Source organism: Podarcis erhardii, assembly GCF_964252035.2.
Source record: "Podarcis erhardii genome assembly, chromosome: 7".
Lineage (NCBI taxonomy): Eukaryota > Metazoa > Chordata > Lepidosauria > Squamata > Lacertidae > Podarcis > Podarcis erhardii.
Genome location: NC_138511.1, coordinates 36,040,297 through 36,060,247, shown reverse-complemented (window position 1 = coordinate 36,060,247; position 19,951 = coordinate 36,040,297). Strand labels below are relative to the sequence as shown.

Sequence of the window (19,951 nt, the reverse complement as noted above, 5' to 3'; positions counted from 1 at the left end):
CCAGAAGTTTGAGGAGTGGCCATGCTGGAGAGCACTTTATTTGTGGCAAACCCTAAGTGGTGGTTTTCCCTCCCCACACAGAGGTGCACGTGAGACTTTTATTATGAAGTATCCGTTGCATGCTGAAGACGCACCTCTTTACCCTGGCCTTTGACTCTCTTCCTCTCTCTCTACATTAGAGCTCTCCCCCCCCCCCAATTTCTTTTGAAATTATTTTATTGTGTTTTCAGTAAGTAAACACATTAGCCAAGGAAGTTATCTCTTCAATAGCGTATGTCGAAACAATTGCATTACACTTCCCTCACTCAGCAAAGAAACATCATAGGCAGAACCACCGTGACAAATAAATTAATTCAAGCAAAACTAAATCCTCCCCCTCAACCAAATGACTTTTTGGTTCCAAGTGTCATTAAGAATGAGAATGTCCCATTATGCCTCAGCAGGTAACTGTAGCAAAGCAAGAGCAGCTTAAATGCAAAACATAATACATACGAAAATATATTAAGTCTGCCAAAAGAGTCGTTTACTTTAAAACGTCCAAGGCCTCATATAATGTGGAGATAGGTCATTAGTTTTATCATTAGCAAAGGAGATAAAATCATCCCACTCTACTACAAAGTAATAATTCTTTGATTGCCACCTAATTACTTTCAATTTATATTTAAGTTTTTTCTACTCAAGGTACCCTCCAAACTCTCTCATAGCTGTAGTCGAACGCTGCGCCCTTTAAATCTTTACAGAATCTCATAAGAGTTAAATGAACAGCTGTAAGCAGCTCACCCCATTCCTTTGATTGCATTTGTTTAAAAATGATTTGAATATTGCACTTTTAATATATCCATAACCCACCCTTGGATCTTGTGGGTCCCAGAACAAAAGCAACAACAGAGTAAAAGGAATCAAAAGAAGAAAGAGTAAACAAAAAGGTTATAAAAAGGAAACAGGCAATCCTACAAAAAGCAGCACGTGATTATAGTCTGCAGAATTAATAAGATGGTAAAGCTTCCTGTGCATGTTTTGGTTCAGTATGAGAGAGGAAGGGCTGTAGCTCACTGGTAGAGAATCCGCTTTGCATGCCAAAAGTCCCAGGTTCAATTTCTCAATGTCTTGAGGTAGGGGTTGGAGAGACCCCAGCCACATTCACACCATCTATTTAAAGCGCTATGATACCACTTTGAACAGTTGTGGCATCCTCCAAAGAATTCTGGGAGCTGTAGTTTCTTAAGGGTTCTGAGGGTTGCTCAGAGACACCTAGCAACTCTCAGTACCCTCGATGAATGACATCTCCCAGAATTCTTTGGGGGGAAGCCATGACTGTTCAAAGTAGTATCCTAGTACTTTAAATCGATGGTGTGAATGTGGCCTAAGTTGCGTAAGTTGGTTTGGTAATTGCAAAGAGCAACAAAACTGAGTACTCAAGCAGCTCAAACGCTCCTGGAAAAGTCTCAAACATTTACATAAATATTCCAAAAGAGGGCCAGCCTAATTAAACAACCTCTCTCTTCCTTATCATTCCTTCTTATGCCCATCGGTTTTCTTTTCTTCTTACTCCTACAGATTACACATGAATGTCCCCTGCATACAAAATTACATCCTGGGTCAGATTAATTAAACTCCCTGTTGTGGCCAGTTGATATTTTATAAATTGTTGTTTATCGGGGTTCTCTTTCTTCCTCCTTTCTTGCTACTTCTACAAACAAAACATTTTTTTACATCTATAAAAAGAGAGACCACCACCAAAAAGAGGCCTGTGGCTTGTATGGAGGTGGGGGAAACACCCCACATAAAATACCCAAATACCTTTTGTCTTTCGAACCGGCTGGAGTTTTGAGCCATTTGGGGTTCTGAGCTTTTTCTGGCATTATCAGGTTAGAACAGGACAAACACATGAATGCCTGACATCAGCACTAAACCCAGCAGGACGTGTTACTTTTTCATTAGAATCTTTGAGCTTGAGATCAGACACAGGGAAAGATTAAAACAAATATGAATTTAATCAAGGGATTCTACTTTCCTGGTGTGGGAACAGGAACACGCTGACATAAATAGAGGGCCGAGCACCAGGGCATCTAAACCATATCAAAGGCGGCTTGCTTACCACTAACTGCTCAGATGATCCATATCATAACAACAAAAAAGAAAAACAATTATTTATTCTTTTTGATGTTTGTGGCTCAGAAGTAACTTCCTTTTTGAAGAGTGCAAGGTCAAAGCCAAGTTATTGTGTGTTTCTTTTTCCAGGTTTTTCACCCTACTTCTTCTTCTTCTCCTCCTTTTTCTTTTCTTTCGCATGAAACTTTGTCAGCGAGGGGCTGAAAGTTATTAGATTGTATGACCTACATTTGGGATCTGTGCATGGAAGCAAAGAGACGCTGGCTTCTTTTGTGGGTATAATAACCGGGGGGCGGGGCGGGGGGCGGGCTGGGAAGGTGTTAATTGTTAAAAAGAAAAAAAGAGGGCTGCAAATTACATCCTTATGGAAAATGAGATGATTAAAAAAGAGAGAGGAAAAAGAGAACAGGGGAGTATACGTTCTGAAATGTAGAAGTCCATAGCCCATCCCTTTCCCCTGAAACATACTGGTGAAGCAATGGGAAGGCAAACCATTGTTTGACCACCTAGGCCCTTTCCTCATGCTCCCATTCTCAAACCTCCCTCTCTCTCCTTCCAAGGGTGTTCTGCCAGTTCCCTGGACTTCCTGTGTCATGGGTTGCCTGGATGTAGAAGACTGGTGGGAGGCTGGGGAACCTCTTGCAGTGACTAGCTCCCCTACCCCTTGGTCTCCCAGAACACAGAGAGAAATGAAGAGGGCGGAGTAGAGAGAGAGAAAATGAAGCAGCCTTAGGCTGCTGGGAAAGCAACCGCAGAAGGAACCTTAGAGAGCAGTGAGGAGGCAGGGACCTCCAGTCCTTGAAACTCCTTCACTGATGCAAGCCCTATTGGGAAGAATTGCTGTGATCGCTAAGCCTGCACTATTTTGTTTTCTTTGAATAAAGAGTTGACTTCACAGACACAATGGGTGTTTTATTGCTGACCTGCTCCTGACATCCTGGTTTGCAACAAACCATAAGCCCTCTTCAGGCATTTCTCCTCTGTGCTAACGCTTGAGGCAGGGGAGAGGAGCATGTTAGCTCCCACCCATCAACCATCTTGGAGCCCTGTGGAACTTATGAAGAGCCCTGCTGGGCCACACCAAAGGCCCATCTAGCCCAGCGTCCTGTTCCCACAGCTGCCAACACAGTAGGGAGAAAGCAGGACCCAAGCACAAGAGCCCTCTCCTCTCCTGTGGTTTCCAGCAACTGGTATTCAGAAGCATACTGCCTCCAACGATGCAGGTAGAACATTGTCATTGTGGCTAGCAGCCATGGACATCCTTATATTGGAACAGAGAGCCTACACCAGCTTTTCTCAATGTTGCCCTGCAGATGTTTTGGCCTACAACTGATTTTGTAAGCTGCTGTGACAGATGTTTTGCCTCAGAGAAGAGTTTGGATTTGATATCCCGCTTTATCACTACCCGAAGGAGTCTCAAAGCGGCTAACATTCTCCTTTCCCTTCCTCCCCCACAACAAACACTCTGTGAGGTGAGTGGGGCTGAGAGACTTCAGAGAAGTGTGACTAGCCCAAGGTCACCCAGCAGCTGCATGTGGAGGAGCAGAGACACGAACCCGGTTCCCCAGATTATGAGTCTACCGCTCTTAACCACTACACCACACTGGCTCTCAAGAAGCAAGCTCATAGCAGCATCAGGTAGCCTGGCCACTGGTCAGGGAAGATGGGAGTTGTATCGTCCAAGACAGATGGAGGGCTCCAGTTTGAGGAAGGCTGGTCAACACAAATACAGAGAGTTGTAGAAAGTTGACCTCCAGTTCATGAAGGTCAACTGTCCCATCTTGATGGGACAGTAGAGGAAGCAGTTTTGTCCATATTCTCTCCCAGCATGTTGATTTGACACAAAAGACAAGTGCCTGGGTAGAGCAATAGTTTGCCATTACATCTCAGTTGAGAACGCTATGTTTCTCAGGCAAGCTATTGTTTGTTTGAAGGTGAGAACTGTGAAGCACAGACCAATTCTGCTTTGTAGCAAACAATATTTCCCCTCAAACTGGGTGTTAGAAAACCCTATGGTTTGCTGTGAACCAGGTCTGATAGATAGGCTGTTGTAGCATGCAAGGGAAGTAGACTGAGTAAGCCCAAGACCTGCTCCTTTTGGTCAAACCATGGTTTGGTGATTTATCCATAATGACCCAGTTTGGATGTTAATCATTATTTTTAAGTGAGCTCCAGTGACACTACACACATTCTTTATTAAGGTCCCAAGACCCGAAAAAACAATTTCGAAAGCAAAGTACAGAATACGGAAAAGACATTACTAGGCAGTCACTGTGTTTTATGCAAGACATGTGGATTTTTAATTCTTACTACCTCCAAGAGAAAATTTTGCTATGGCTAGGGTTATTTTATTTTTTTTATCTTCAAGGAGATACTTGAGATGAAAGATAACAGAGTTTCCAGGTAAATTTACCAATAAGGGCTTAATTGATTGGTTCCAGGAACCAGTGACATTGGTTTATGTGGTCCTTGCCCAAAGACAGTGCCAGTACATGTTTTTGTTCCAACTTCTTGGTAGCTGAAGCACACCTATGAATTAAAATGCAGAAAACCCTTCATTTTTATATACAACAAGATTAACTTGTCACCACAGTGCTGGAGTGACTGCCGGTGGTGGCTCAGACCAGCCATGACCCTGGGCTCATATTTGTCTTCTCCAGGGGATGAGACTGAGGAGTCAGGAGAAGAGCTGAATCCAGGACCAGCCCCAGATGTATGTCTGCAAAATGAGTCCTCCTCTGGATCAAGGATGTTCCATTGTCATCCTTTGTCTCAGAAGACTCTGTTGGGGGAGGGGGGACTTTAAAACCAGAATCTGGCTCTATTTTGTCAGCTCCAACCTTGGCAATGTGCTAGCCATTTCCAGGATATAGCCCTGGGATGTGGGAAATGGCTTCTTTGTGCAAAACTGGCTGCCAGTCACCTCATCCTGCACAACTGGAAGGACAGAACACCCTACCCATTCCAAGATGCAGCACACTTATCCATGTGTTCCACCTAGGAACAGAGCGAATTTTAAAAGCAGCTCCAGAAAGATACCTACTATGCTACCCCATACTACAAAGGTAGGGAACCTCAGGCCTGAGGGTCAAATGGGGCCTTACAAATGGGGCCTTTCTATTTGACCCTAGGGAATCTCCTTGTTTCACATCCCTATTTCCCAGGCCATGCCCCTCACCGGCCCTGCTTTGTGCCACCCCATAAGGTCTCTTATATGGAGACGCCAGGGATTGAACCTGGGATGCTCTACCACTGAGACGCAACCTTTCCCCAATTGTGTTTCTATCAGGAAGTGAAGGATAGCCTCCCCTTCAGATCCTGAAGAGCAGGCAGCAGGGAAGGCGACAGGACCTGTGCAGTCCGACAGAGCCCAACGATGCTGATGCCTACCCCAGGCTGAGGTGTGGAAAGCAGTTTAAATTCTCCCTTTTGCCCTGGAGCAACACTATGTCAGCTGCTCCAGGGCATTGTGGGAAATTTAAAATGGCAGCCATTCAGCACCAATCAGAGGAGCTGCCCCTGCTCTGCCCCATACCCCAAACCAATCTTGCAGATTGTGATGGAATCACTACGGCTCCTGCTATAGCCAGTCAGCCACTTTTTTTTATCTCCTGCAGCCAAAGACATTTGCGAAAAGATACATTCTCCCTCCCTCAAGTGATATGAAAAGGATTCAAAATATAAGATGAACATTCCAAAGATTATTTATCATGGCCTCTTGTTATCACCAGAGCAAAGCATCTTAATAGCCATACGGTGCCAGATCCAGGGGTTTTTTTTTGGGGGGGGGCTCCGGGGAAGTCACACAGCCTGACTCAGGGGCCAGCAAACTTTTTCAGCAGGGGGCTGGCCTACTGTCCCTCAGATCTTGTGGTGGGTCTGACTATATTGGGGGGGGGGCATGAACGAATTCCTATGCCCCACAAATAACCCAGAGGTGCATTTTAAATAAAAGGATACATTCTACTCTTGTAAAAACACGCTGATTCCTGGAACATCCGCAGGCCAGATTTAGAAGGTGATTGGGCTGGATCCGGCCCCCGGGCCTTAGTTTGCCTATCCATGGCCTGATCCCTCTCTCTTGAGGAATTTGCTTCCTCACCACCATAATTACCATCTTCATTTTTCTCACTGTTTCCACCTGCTCCCTTGCCAGGCAGACACTCAATGAACAAGCAAGCAGTGGCATCTATTGTGCCTCCTCCATCTCTCCGGAACTGTTGCCCTGGACCAGAATGAGAGTCAAGCAAGCAGGGTGCAACACTGAAGAGCAGGGGCTCTTGTCAACAGGCCCCCGGGAGGGTTGTGGCCCCCTCAGCACATTCCTGCCAGTTCCTGATGCTGGCCCTGGATCTTGGCTGGCTTCAAATATCTAAAGGGCTGGCCGATTGAAGATGGAGCAAGCTTGTATTCTGCTGCACCAGAGGTAGGAGCTGAACTAATGGAACAAGGAAGGATATTCCAACTAAACATGAGGAAGAACTATCTGATGGTAAGAGCTGTTTGGCAGTGAAACAGACTCCCTCAGAAGGTCAAAACAAAATAAAAAAATTCCTTCCAGTAGCACCTTAAAGACCAACTAAGTTAGTTCTTGGTATGAGCTTTCGTGTCCATGCACACTTCTTCAGATACACTGAAACAGAAGTCACCAGACCCTTCTATATAGTGAGAAGGTGGGGAGGGGTATTACTCAGAAGGGTGGTGGGAATGGGTGATTGGCAGATAGCTGTGATGAGCCTGTTGACGACTCTTAACGACTCAGAAGGTGGTGGACTCTCCTTCATTGGAGTTTGGGTGGCCATCTGTCAGGGATTATTTAGCTGTGATTACTGCATGTGGGGAGTTGGACCAAATGACTCTTAGGGTCCCTTCCAACTCTGCACCCCTTGAAGAGATGACAGCTTCCTCTGCCAACCCTAAGTCAAGTGAAGAGGACCATTGCAGGCACCAGGACAACTGGCATCTTGTATTCCTGAATGCCTACAATGGGCTGCTGGGTTCCAGAAGCTTCCAAACAGCCATCAAGCTCTTAGCTCAACCAGACACAACCAAAATGTTAAGCTCACATGGGGGCAACCAGTATTTAGAGTGCCATTAAATGCGGTTCTAAAGGTCAACCAGTCTCCAGTTTCTCATTTCAGCTCGTGTTCACTGCTCAAAACACATTGCAAGTATTTATTTGTGCAAGGAGGATGAACTTAAGCATTTTAAGGAGGCAAAAACCCCAAAACAACCGCAATATCAGCCAGCCCTTTATGTGTAGAAGAAAGATGTACTTCTTCAGATCGAGTGCCACATCGAATAAACACAACTGTCGTCAAATGTCATGAACATCTGAGGACAACATCATTCAGTGTGGCAATGCAGACAGGCTAAGGAAAGAGGTTCTTAAAAAAACAAAAACAACAACAACCCAAAGCAGCCCATAACAACCCCTAAAATAAAAACCAAGACCTCATTATTAACATTGCCGCTGGCAAGGTGAGTGGAGAACACAACCTCTTCCTTCTTTCCTTTACATGCACACTGGTAATTATGCAAGGGACACTGTCTTAAGATGATTTTAAAAAGAGGTGCTTTCATTGTTTTTCGCTTCATACAAGGTTAAGGGTTCTTTGGGTCAAAATATTCTGCCTCAGCATCTCTTCGCTGCATCAGTCCTTTTTCTTTCCGGGGTGGGGTGGGGATGGGGGGGAAGAGTGGGGGCTGGAAACACCCAGAGCCATAATTTGTCTTAGAATTCCTTTTGAAACGCTACAAGAAAGACTAACCACTGCTCTTTTCCCTCTGTTTCTTATTCCCGCAATCCCTTTATCTGGCTTTCATTTCCAGGCTCGCTTGGCCTCTTTTGTAGGAGAGACTTCAGGGAGCCCAAGTCACTTTCGCAGCCCCTGTGATGTTCGGGAAGATTAAAAAGCGGCTTTGAAGCTTTAACAGCACTCTGTAAGCCCCGTTGGTACAGGACCTCAGAAAGACCCAAGCCATCTGGCAAACTGACATAAAGACGACGCAAAGTGATTGAAACAGTTTCTTCAAAGCGACAATGGCCGGCTGGCAGGTTTGTTGATTTGGGGTTTTTTTTGTCTTTTATGTGTCGCCCTCAAAAAAAAAAAAAGTTGCAAGAACACCTAGGCAATCGCAGAGAGAGAGAGAGACAGAGAGAAACGATTGGTGCAATCTGCTTCCACAAGTTTCTATTACCAGAAGCAAAAGAGGGTACTTGGGGAAGTCACTGAAAGCAATCCGGTGAAACACTAATGAATTTAACCTGAGGCGGTCTGTTTGGTAATTATATAATTAAACACTTCATTTGGAATTTCTAAAGCTTTTGCAGGGAAGAACAGCACTTCCTATTTACTGAATCCGGTTTTGACAGCTTAAGCTGGCGTGCTTGCGCACACACACACACACACACACACACACACAGAGGAAGGGGGGACATGTACGGGGGGGGGCAGAAAGCGAAGTTGTTTCATCTAAGGACAAAATGATTTGGAAGATAAGAAGCCGTCACTGTGCGCCTAATTGCAATTGTCTCGTTTTAATAACTGGCGACATAAATATCTCCAATCAGAACATTTCCTCGCAATGTCAGAATACAATGATTGATACGTTTAAAGAAGAAGGAGAAGAAAGGAGGGAGAGGGGGAGAGAGGGAGAGATGCTCTGATCTGCGACTACATGAAACGCGTTTGTTGTTTTTCCCTGGGTGATGTCAAACATTCCTAGGGAGAGAAAAGATATTAAAAAGACGAATTTACATATTATTGATACTGTCAATCTTTGTTACTGGGCTCTAATGCGCTAGTAACAGGGAGTGAGAGATGTAAACGAGACGTGTCTATGCCACTGGGGAAGCACCACAGAGATGGCAGATTTGGGAGGACAGTTGAACTCAGCCGGATTTCCACCAGATCAGATGTGGCTTGCAGTGGAAGCTTCCCTGAACTCTTGCAAATCTCCAAAACTGCAGTCTTACGAAGCCAGGAAAAACAAACATCAACCCATTCACCCAACTACCCCAGTAATCCTGGCCACGGCTGCTATAGTAATCTATACGATGAACAGTTTATAACAGGTGTAACCATTTTGCTGTGCTCCTGAGGTCACCTTTTGGAGTGGCAGGTGAAGCCCAGGGATGGTTGAATCTGTCCATTTCAGTTTCTTATTTCTCCAGTCTTAAACTCACGTCTCCACATTGCCACATCAGTTTGCTTTTAAAAAAAATGTCCTCATGAAAATTCGTCAGTATTTTAGTGTGAATTTCTCCCAATATGCACATTTTTGCAAAGCAAATTCCCCTAAGTCGTGTATGTTATTTTCACTAGCATCTGGATTTATCCGCATGCTTTAGTATATTGGGCGGTGTGCAGTTAAGATTTACTCAGAGTAGTCCCCTTAAAAATAATGAGCATGAGAAAGTTAAATCTGTTAATCTCAGTGGGTCTACTCTGAGTAAAACTTAGCTGCATACCACCCGGTGTCCTTTCGTATAGTTTCGGCTGCAGAACTGCATTGCAAAATCTAGAGAAGTGCAAATTTCAAAGGATTTCTGTGTTTTGGTTTGCATATTGTAACAGTATTCCCTCTGCATACTTCAGTAAATGGGAATTGGGTAGGTTTGCCTTCAAATCCAAACTAAATCTAGTTTCTCCTCTATACCTAAGGAGGCCATCACTGCCCCTCTCTCATTCTGCCACTCCCTTTTTATCTCTGTGGTCCTCTTCTTTCCCACCCAAAAACCTGCCAGGAGAGACAGACCACTCTGGCCAGATAGGAAGACAGGGAGCTGCATTATGCTGAGGTCTTTCTAGATCAGTGGTGCTAACCCCCCCCCCCCATAAAGCCTCAAAGCTTGTGAAAACAAACAGCTCATCTTCAGTGTGAAGACTCTCTCTAAGCACCTGGGTTTAGCAATCAATCCCTCTTCCCAGGGAACTCTGGGAATGGTAGCTCTGTGAGGCAAATGGGGGGGGGGGGTCTCCTAACAACTCTCAGCTCCTTTAATAAATTTCAGCTCCCATAATTCTTTGGGGGAAGCCATGCCTGTTTCAAATGGTATCATAGTGCTTTAAATGTATGGTGTGAATGTGGTAATTGCCTCAACGCCTAACGTGCCCTCTTGGCTCTCTTTTCGGAAGGCATGGTGGACAAAATTATTGGTGCAGTTCTAGTCCAAAGCAACGGTACTGGGCAAGAAAGTGGGCACTCCTGCGAATAGACTGAGGTTACTCACACCGGCAGGTCTGCTGGAGCATCCTTGGGAATTACGCCTGCCAGGCCGATTCACTGGCCAACTCAAGCTTGCATGCCTCCTCAGTTGTCAAGTCTACCACACTCTCAGAGGACAGAGCTGGGGCTAACTCCATCAATTCTCTCCACCATTGGGACGTCAGGCTGTGTTGTGGTAAGGATGTCGCTTGACAGTCTCAGTAGTCTCATCCCAATTCTCCACCTCCTCTGACCAATCTTGCCAAGAGGTTTCCATGGGGCTCATGACAAATAGCTACACTGATGTATGAAATTTCATCGGACTGCACCTAGTAAAAGGCAAAAAACCTGTACAATCACAGACATCTGTTGCTTCAGACATCTTGTGAAGACTTGTTTTTGTTGTTGTTGTTGTTGTTTTGACCCAAGAGATCAGACCCTTTTTTTGGTGTATGAATCCCCCTTTGGTGTATGAATCCCCTAGTCCAACCCTATATTTTTGCTTCACTGGATCTTGTTTTCATATTGTACATTGTGTACGCCACTCTGAGATTTTTGAAATATAAAGAAGTCCAGAAATACTTTCAAATAAATAATAAAGGACACCGTTAGGACTTGCCACGTAACGGCGATAATATAATTCTGTGGGTGAGAAATCTTTAGTTTGAACCTCCCCTTGATCTCTTTTATTTGCCTTTCCATGCTTATATATGCTTTTATACTGTTGTTTTATACTGTTTATTACAGTCATACCTCGGGTTACAGGCGCTTCAGGTTGTGTTTTTTCAGGTTACAGGCTGCCAAAACCCGGAGTTACTGGAACGGGTTACTTCCGGGTAAACACTGCAATCACCCAAATGCCTGATATCACCAGTTCTGCTTCAAAACATCACGGCTTTCACCTCTCACCTTTTTTTAAAAAAACAAAGAGCAAATCTGGGCTGAATTTCAACTCATCAGCCACAAATTGGGAAAGTTGAAAGGGACCTGGGGTCATCTAGTCCAACCCTATATTTTTGCTTCACTGGATCTTGTTTTCATATTGTACATTGTGTACGCCACTCTGAGATTTTTGAAATATAAAGAAGTCCAGAAATACTTTCAAATAAATAATAAAGGACACCGTTAGGACTTGCCACGTAACGGCGATAATATAATTCTGTGGGTGAGAAATCTTTAGTTTGAACCTTTCCCCTCCTACAACAGAACACAGTTGCAATGCGCTAAGGGAGGAGGGGAGAAAATGTTCTGTCGCTTTCCGTGTCAAAGTGAGGGGAGAAATATTAAGCGTGGAGTTGCGATCATTATGATGAGGTGCTGGAGAGGTTTCCTCTCTCATTTCCTCTCTCCCCGTTGCTTTCATTCCTTGCACTCCTCTGATCTTGATATCGCTAGCAAAGCCGCCTCTCTCCCTGCCCTTTCCTGCTCTGGACTGCCCTCCTAGTCCTGCAAATCAACACAACTAAGCTGAGAGATTGTCAGAGAGTCCTTTGCTAGAGAGCAGTGCTCTTACCCATCCTTCCTCCACCTCCGCCACCCGCCCTCCCCAGACTGCAAAATACCTTGTTATAGCAAGACCTTTGTCATGAAAACTGGAGAAACTGCCTTCTGTCTCTCTGGTGGGCATGGAAATAGGCACAGCAGAAGCTGATCAAAAGAGGCAACTTGAGGGAGGAAAGCAAATTCTTCTTAAAAACAACAACAGCCATTGCCCCGTACTTCCTTCTTGCAAAATAGCTGCAATGCACAGTCTGTTTATCACAGCTTACTGTGCTGTGTTATGTGTGCCCAGTTCCATGCTGGGCAACTTGGGCTAATATGCCTGCCAACTGCAGCTGCTGGGGGACCGCCGGGATCCACAAGTTGCTCTAGGGAGCAGAGCTGAAGAGTCAAATCAAGAGTCAGAGTAAGGCCACATTCACACCACATGCTTAAAGCAGCATTATGCCACCTAAGCAGTCATGGCTCCCTGCAAAGAATCCTGGGAGCTGTAGTTTGTTAAGGTTGCTGAGAGTTGTTACGAGACCCTCCTCTCACAGAGCTACAATTCCCAGAGAGGTTTAATGGTTAATCCCTCTTTACAGGGAACTCCCTGATGTGAGGTCAGAAAGATCCAGGTATCAGAAAGCTTCCGGTGAATGGAAAATAGGGCACCTCTGTTCTAAATATGCATTGCAATTATTTGCAGTTGTGCATTGTATATTGGTATTACAGGCAACAACCGATTAATGTGTGCCTGAAAGGTGTGAGACTGCGCACACACACATGGCGCGAACTCAGAAGTGACCTGAAACGATAAAACAACACATCACTAAAAGGGCGTAACAGGGTGGGGAACACTTATAAGCGCTCCACCAACACATACAGGGGCTGGAAACGGAAGCCCCACTCAAAATGGCCATCAGCTGTATATAAAATAAACTCTATACCAAGATGGGAAGCTGCATGGTGACAGAGTGCTATCTGAGATGATTAAGAAGGTGAAATCACCCTGCGAGCCATTTTAAAAGCTCGGTTCCAGGTAGTATGTGTCAGGAGGTAAATAGATGCATGCCATTCCTACAGTGGGGAGGAGCTTCATCCCTGAAAATAATTATTTCAGAAATGGCTTAAGGGTCATGATAAGTAACAAACTTAAAGCCCCAAAAGGTTAACAATTATTTGAGGATCTACAAACAATGAGGAGGGGTAACATTTAGGAACAGAGAAGAAGAGATTTCTGGGCGGACTGCAGAGATTGCTTGTAGAATTTATAGAGGATCCAGGGTGTCATTGGGAAAGGGGAGTACAGTGGTACCTCGGGTTAAGTACTTAATTCGTTCTGGAGGTCCGTACTTAACCTGAAACTGTTCTTAACCTGAAGCACCACTTTAGTTAATGGGGCCTCCTGTTGCTGCTGCGCCGCGAGAGGACGATTTCTGTTCTCATCCTGAAGCAAAGTTCTTAACCTGAAGCACTATTTCTGGGTTAGCGGAGTCTGTAACCTGAAGGGTATGTAACCTGAAGTGTATGTAACCCGAGGTTCCACTATATCTGCTTTGCAAGCAGAAGGTCCCAATTTCCATCTTCAGGCTGGGCTCTGAGAGACCTCCGTCTCAAACTCTAGAGCAGGGGTCAGCAATCTTTTTCAGCCATGGGCCGGTCCACTGTCCCTCAGACCATGTGGTGGGCTGGACTATATTTTGAAAAAAAGTATGAACGAATTCCTATGCCCCACAAATAACCCAGAGATGCATTTTAAATAAAAGCACACATTCTGCTCATGTAAAAACACGCTGATTCCCGGACCGTCCGTGGGCCAGATTTAGAAGGCGATTGGGCCACATCCGGCCCCCAGGCCTTAGGTTGCCTACCCCTGCTCTAGAGAGCCACTGCTAGCCAGCGCAAATAGTACTGGGCTTAGATGGACCGACGCTCTGAATTGGTGCAAGGCAGCTTCCTATGTAATCCTGGAATGAAGACCTGCCAGCTGAGGGGCTTTAGGATTCTGCCCCATTGCATAGGCAGAACAGCAGATACACCCATGCAGTGGGGAACATGCTGCAGAATGCCCCAAACATGCCAACCAAATGGCTGAAATGGGGGGCAGAGTTGCATGCAAGACATGGGCCCAAGAACACCCAGTGAGACCACGGCACCATCTAGCTCAGTATAGTCTACACTGACTGGCAGCAGCTCTCCGGGATTTCAGCACCCATCTCTCCCACCCCTTCCTGGGGTTGCTGGGGATTGAACCTTCTGCATGTAAAGTGTGTGCTCTACCACTGACCCACAACCTTTCCCAACATGTGTCCCATCCCAGATTGTAAGTCCTTTGGGGCAGAGACCTATTTTCCTTTACTTTGGAAGAGTGCCTTGCAATTTCATCATGCTGCATAAACAAAAGAAATTACTGTACAGCAAAGAAGGCATTACAGACAAAACAACGGCCTCCATGAAACTGCATGGGTCTCCACTTACACACACACACACACACACACACACACACACACACAGAGTCAACAGTTGAAATTAATCTGTGTGGTGTGTTCAGAGCTATTTCCAGGGCCTGGAGCATCTGTGGCAATTAATCCCCTCTAAAAGAAACTGACGCTCAAAGGAATTCACACTGCAGTGAAGTCTTACACATGTTACAATGTCAACTATGAATTTCCAAAGCTCAGATTCTTCGCTGCTTTCTGGTATGTAAACCAACCAAAGACTGCATGACTGTCTTCCACACCAGTGCAATGATGATGCGTCTAAATTTTTGACAGATTATCTCTTTGGGCTTCTACATACCATTAGTGAATGTATGTTTAACCCTATTTTAGCCTGCATGCAAAAGTCTGCCAGGCCCCCACTGAAAATCTATAGTAAATGCAGGTCCTGCTTTCTCAATACAATGTGTTCCCAGAAAATCATTCATTAGGTGAGCTGACAATTTCTATTATTTCCTATGGAAACATTTCTAATCTGTGATTTGCCTGATTTTTCACTCCCTGGTTGCAGCCAACAGGCAAAAGACAAACAAAGGAAAAACCAATTTGCCCAATTTCTCCTATTCCCTGATTTGGCTGATTTCCCTCCCTCCCTCCCTGGTTTCTGCCTGAAATGGCTGCCATTGACCAGCACAGCAAGTAAGGAAATGGGCAAACTCCAGCTGTTTGGATATCTGAATCAGCCATTTGTGTAGAAAGGTTTGGGAATAATTATTTGTGCTTGGATAACTGAAATTTCACATAACAAGTGCCCTGAAAATGGGACCTGTGTACAGTATCCAGACTACGAGGCTTAGCTGTCGTGTAAGCTATGGTTTGTTTAAGAACTATGGCTTGTTTCTCCAAAGTTTGTCTTGTTTTGCAGCTGTTCTTGCCTTATGAAGACTGTGATTTGGTGAGAGTCTGGGAGAGGGTGGTCAAACAAACCATGGTTAAGGAAGCATGCTGGGTTCACACATAACATCAAGCTATAGTTAAAACAAACCAAAGTTCACAAACCAACAGCAATACATTGTCACCAGCAAACAAACCATAGTTACCGGTAAGCTGCAAAGTTCACACAGAATGCTAAGCCATGGTTTAATAACCCATAAACAATAGTTTAGCATTATGTGTTTACCAGGCACACAGGTGTGGGGTTTTTTAGGGGTGCCAAGCAGCTTTGCCGTGTGTGTGTGTGTGTGTGTGTGTGTGAGAGAGAGAGAGAGAGAGAGAGAGAGAGAGATATGATAACCATACCAGTGTCTGATATGCTGTTGCTGTTGTTGTTAAATGGGGTAAATGTGTAGTCCAATTTCCAGGAAAGATTTCAAATAGCTGTCAAATAACTCAATAAATTAATTTGCACAAAATGTGGAGCAGCTGCACGTGAAAGGTCATTGTTTCTGAGAGTGAACGGAAGAGGTTGTGTTGCTGGTGATCAAGAGAGTCATATGGCTTAGCTTTTGCTGAGTTTTACATTTGAGACTGCAGTTGAGAGACCACATGTCTGAAAGCTTCCCCATATTAGAATTTAAAAAAGAAAACTGCCCTGGAAATAGAATTTAAAAAAGAAAACTGACCTAGAGAGCAAAAGGTGTAAAGCTGTTCTGTTTTTGAATCTGGCAGTGTTATCCACCACTGAACTATGCCTCTCTGGAGAAGACTCACAGTTCATAGCACATTCTTTCCGTGAAGAAGGTTCTAAGTTTAATCTCTGTCCTCCCCAGGTGGGACTGGGAAAAACACCTGTCTGAGACCCTGGAAAGCCATTGCCTGTAGGTGTAGACCAGGGTGCCCTCCAGTTGCTGTTGGACTCCAACTACCACCATCCCTGACCCTTGGTAATATCAACTGGAGATGCTGGGTGTTGGTGTCCAACAACATCTGGAGGGTGCAATGTTGGCTACCCCTGATGGAGACAATACTAAGCAAGATGGAGCAATGGTTTGATGGCGTTATGTAGCCTGTAGTCTCCTCTGTCTCCCTTGGAAGGAGAGCCTGCATATCCCCACCCACTTGGAGATTGAGCCTGCCACGTTGATGTTATTAGCATCATGCCCTGACCACCTGAACTACCTGTGCAACTGGCAGGGATGTACCTAGGGGTTGGTCAGGTTGGGCCCCGCCAAGGATGCAGGTCCAAGCAGGCACAAAAATTGTGAAGGACAAGCTGGCGATTGCCATGGGTGCAAGGGATGCAGATACTGCTCCTTGCCAGGGGTCCCAGGGAGCCTAGGTACACCTCTGAACTGGTTTAGTGTTTCCTGAGCAGAAGGTGTGGCTTCCACCTTTGAATCTCAAAACCTCTCCTCTTAGCACAGCTTATGAACGCTGAGAAATAAATAGGCAAAATGTGGGGGGGGGGGGGTTTAATCTCCTCTAACTTTTTAATATAAAAAAGTTTTGATTTCTCCATTATTTCCCAAATAAGTGATTTTGCCATAATGAAGTAAAACGGCAACCTTAGCAAATAGCTTTATCACTGGATAAACTCAAAGCCAACGACTACAGAGACTCCTCATAAAACAACTGTTTGAAAGACTATTTCTTCCCACTTTAATAACTCAGCAGCTTAGCCGAGCTCTTAACAAGTTCCAGGGTTATTAAATAATCCAGCAAGTTACATTATCTGAAATAGAAATCCACATTTCATTAATGCAGAAATGCTGAATGCGACGGGTCCATTTTTCCTTTGCATATTACACCACCAAGTGGATGGAAGAATTAAGGAGATAGGCCATTCACCGGCATCCTCTAGAGACACGAATGAGACAGAGGAGCTGTACAGTGAAGAAGGTGGGTTCTTAAAAAATAAAGATAAACAAGACTCCCACTGAGGCACAACATATGTTTGGTCGGCCATCTCATAACATCTCACCAGTCATGAATATAATGCTTCATATGGGTTTCCTTCCTCCATTTGTTTTGCAAGTGTATTTTAGACTGTTTCCAAACAGGTGCTTAATATCATAAAGCAGGGATTGGGGGACCTTTGGCCTTCCAAAGAGAGCCAGTGTGGTGTAATGGTTAAGAGCGGTAGTCTCGTAATCTGGGGAACCGGGTTCGCGTCTCCGCTCCTCCACATGCAGCTGCTGGGTGACCTTGGGCTAGTCACACTTGTCTGAAAGGAGAATGTTAACTGCTTTGAGACTCCTTAAAGGGAGTGAAAGGCGGGATATCAAATCCAAACTCTTCTTCTTCTTCTTCCAGAATTTGCTGAACTACAACTCCCATCGCCACTGGCCATGCTTGCTAGGGCTGAGGGGAGATGTGCTAGATCTTCGAGGTCCCACTAACATTGTGACTCTATGGGCCCAATTCAGGAGACCCTAATTCCTAAGGCAAGCTCTGATTTTGATTCTCTTTTTTTTTTACAAAAAAAGGGAAAAAAAGGAAGTCGATTATACAAGATGCAGATTGATGGCAAGCATCCCCTGAAAGTGGCAACTCAACCGACAGAATGGCTTCCGTTAATCGCATAACTTCCACGGTGGAAAGACATGTGTATCGGTTATTCATGGCTGCGAGAGAATGAAGCAGGATTACATTCCACGCACCCCACCTCTCACACTCTTCACAATAATCTCCGTTTCTTCATGGCTAATGACTCGCCGTTTGTTTGCAAATGGGATTTGAAACTCCATAGTACTCCAACCTAAAATGCGAACAATGAGGATGGGGGGAAACGCTGGAGAAGAAGTGTATGGAAAAAGGAAGCCTCTCGCTCTCTCTCACAGCAGCCGCTGGTGGAAACAAACCGGCCTGTGCTTTGCTAGGTACGCTTAATGCTATTATTAGAAAAGAGTTTCCCCAACATTCGTAGTTAAAAATGCGCACCTGCAGAACACCTTCAGAATGAATGGCTAAGAATACATTTCCAAATGCTACAGGTGCTTCAGCACTGGGCATTTATTGTCCAACAGCCACACTATGTTCACTCACTCTTTACAGGTCATCTGCATGATGTAGGAATGTATCAGGCCTACTGGTGGAAGAATGTGTCAACTTTGGTTTCACTCAGTTTCTCATTTTTCCAGTCTCCAGTTCTCCACATTCCTGTATCAGTTTCCACTTGGGGGAAAAACCCTCAGCACTATTTCAGTGTGAATTTATCCTAATAAACACATTTTTTTGTGTGTAATGTTGCCTAATATACACTTTTTTTTTGCAAAGCAGTATCTCCAAAAACAATGCACTTTTCTTTGATATTTTCACTAATATATACATCTTTATGAACACTTTACCCTGATATATACATTTTTTGTACAGATCACTTGAATGGAGAAAAGCATTGCAAAATTTGGAGAGGTGCAAATGTTGAAGGACAGCTACTTTTCAGTTCATGCATTGTGTTGAGAAATGTGAAACAGGTAGCTTCTCCTTTAAACGCAAACTTAAACTAATTTCTCTGCCATCCCTGATTCAGGTCATAACTGTACATTACACAGTGCACCCACCTAGGCCTGCAGAGCTGAAAAGCAACTTGCCTGCTTAGCTACGTAGGCATCTCCTATAGAAATGTCACAAACCTCTAGATGTGTGTGCATTCTGTTCCTTCCTGCCTCCTGAACACATCACTTTGCAAGTGTCTATCCAGTTCATTGTGGCATAAGCTGTCACAGGCAACGACACTCTTCATCAAATGCATGTCACATCTGCGACAAAACAGGACCACCAAGCGTTTATCGTGTGCCTTGAAGAACCTTTAGTTGCTCAGAGATTTGCCAGTTTCATTACAAGTCCTGTACAGATCAGTAAGTCCTTGTTCTAAATAAAAATCAATGTGTGATCTTAGCTACCTCTTGCGTAAAGCTAAGTTTGACAAAAGGGGGAGGGATGAGAGAGAGAAAGCGCTCCTGCTTTTCAGCACACAATTTCTTGTTATGCTGCTGTCCGATGAAATCCAAAACCTGGAAGGCATTATGCTAGTTGTCACCTACAGATATTTAAAATGTATAGATTTCTGCTACAGTGGATTCAGGTTTTGTTGCTGTTGAAAGGAAACCACCGTATACAAAAAGGAGGGGAAAGGGGATTTCGGTCTGGATAAGTATTCCAGCATTCTCATGTTTACATTTGTGGCATTACTTAATACATTATGTTCAAGTAGACCAGTGAAGATGGCGGGGAAGAAGTGGAGCCCTGGTGGATCAAACCAAAAGTCCATCTAGCCCAGTGTATTTTGTTTCCGACAGTGGCCAATCAGATGCCTTCAGAAGTCTAGAAGCAGATCGTGGAGGCAATATTCCTCTTTTGCTGTTGCTGCCAAGCAACCAGTATTTACTAATACAGGTTGGGTCTGCAACGTTGCTGCGTGAAGAGCTTCTGCTTAAGGTTTCAACCAGCTGAGCACACCCAGCAACAGTGCCCTCCTGGGAAAATAGGAAGCTGCCCGATAGTGAGTCAGACCACTGATCCATCTAGCTCAGCATTGCCTACACGACCCAGGAAAGGTTCTCCAGGGTTTCATAGAGGGAGCCTTTCCCAGCCTTACCAGAAGATGCCGGGATTGAACTAGAGACTTTTTGCATGCAAGGCAGATGCTCTGCCTCTGAGTTACAGCCCTTCTCTATAACATGCAATGTGGAACATAGGAAACTGCCTTACACTGAATAAAACCCATTGGAAGTCCAAAGGTTCTCTACCCCTGCTTTAAGCAGATATGG

The 19,951-nt window shown here is 44.7% G+C and overlaps 1 long non-coding RNA gene across 1 annotated transcript in view; it reads left to right on the top strand.

Moving 5' to 3' along the window:
* Positions 1-18,803, top strand: part of LOC309346512 — a 67,313-nt gene extending 48,510 nt beyond the window's left edge. The window contains exons 2-7 of the long non-coding RNA XR_014158653.1: positions 4,773-4,825; positions 6,273-6,643; positions 6,878-7,593; positions 7,945-8,170; positions 14,357-14,504; positions 17,679-18,803. This is a non-coding gene — a long non-coding RNA (uncharacterized lncRNA). The remainder of the gene's footprint in view (positions 1-4,772; positions 4,826-6,272; positions 6,644-6,877; positions 7,594-7,944; positions 8,171-14,356; positions 14,505-17,678) is intronic.
* Positions 18,804-19,951: the final 1,148 nt, after the last annotated feature.